Here is a 1,082-nt window from a genome sequence, read left to right on the forward strand (position 1 = left end):
AGAGAAAAGACTTTTCTACAATGCTGTCCTCAAAAATGGCACCTAGGAATCCTGGAAGTTCTGTGGTGGATGAGCTGGAAGGGGCAAGAGTCCATGAATTCTAAAAGGAGTTTTAAGATTTTTGTATCATCCTAACTTAAAAAAAAATCAAGATCAACATCAGTAGCTTCCGAATCATGTGGGGATGACTATCTTATAACGAGCTGGTGCCATCTGGCTTCGGGGTTTGAGTTCCTCTTTGTGTTGACAATGTCATTCATGCTGACTGATCAACTCAAATGAGAGAAAATTATTTAACTTAATCTGTTTCTCTACCTAGGCCTGGGCATCCCCTAGGGGTCTGCAGGCCTAGTTGCGCATCTGTGAGTTCTCAATTTTGAGAAATGTTGCTACTACATATGTAAGTATAGGCTTGTACAGAATGAGTGTCACCCTGCCCTTGATGCCGATTCATTTGTGGGCCTCAAAGGTTGAAGGGTAAACCTGTGTCTGAGGGACACAGAGGCCTGCTGCAGAAAGGGGCAGACTCCCACATGAAAACTGGCCAGATAGAGCTACCACACATAAATCAAGAATGGACAAACCTGTCCTGGCAATCCTAACAATAAATCTCAAAGGTACAAGAGAGGCCATCGCCAGACATGCCAGGCACTGCTGCTCTCAAGGAGGGGAATAGTGGAGAAAGCTTGCGAAGGAGAAGTGACCTGGACCTGTCCACACTGTCCCAGTTCCAGCTGCACCTGCAGCATGCAGATTCCCAGGTGTCCAGAATGTGTGTGGTTCCAGGATCCCAACAGCTTAATCTTTGGTTGAAGAATAAGGCATGTGGCACTCAGAATGCCTCCCAGTCCCAGAAGGAGGAGGGTGTTAGCCAGAGCAAGCAGTTCTCACATCCCAACCTCATTAGCACCTCAGTACCACACTAACATGTCCTTTCCTTTTTTTGTCCTTTTTTTGTCCTTTTTTTTTTTTTTGCTGAGTTGGGGCAGGTCTCTACAGAGGAGGTGTGCTGGCCGCCCACCCAGGCAACCAGAGTTTGGGCAACTGGACCCCCCAGGCTGTGGTATAGGACTCTTCCTTGC

Source organism: Myotis lucifugus, unplaced genomic scaffold (assembly GCF_000147115.1).
Source record: "Myotis lucifugus unplaced genomic scaffold, Myoluc2.0 scaffold_23, whole genome shotgun sequence".
NCBI classification, from domain to species: domain Eukaryota; kingdom Metazoa; phylum Chordata; class Mammalia; order Chiroptera; family Vespertilionidae; genus Myotis; species Myotis lucifugus.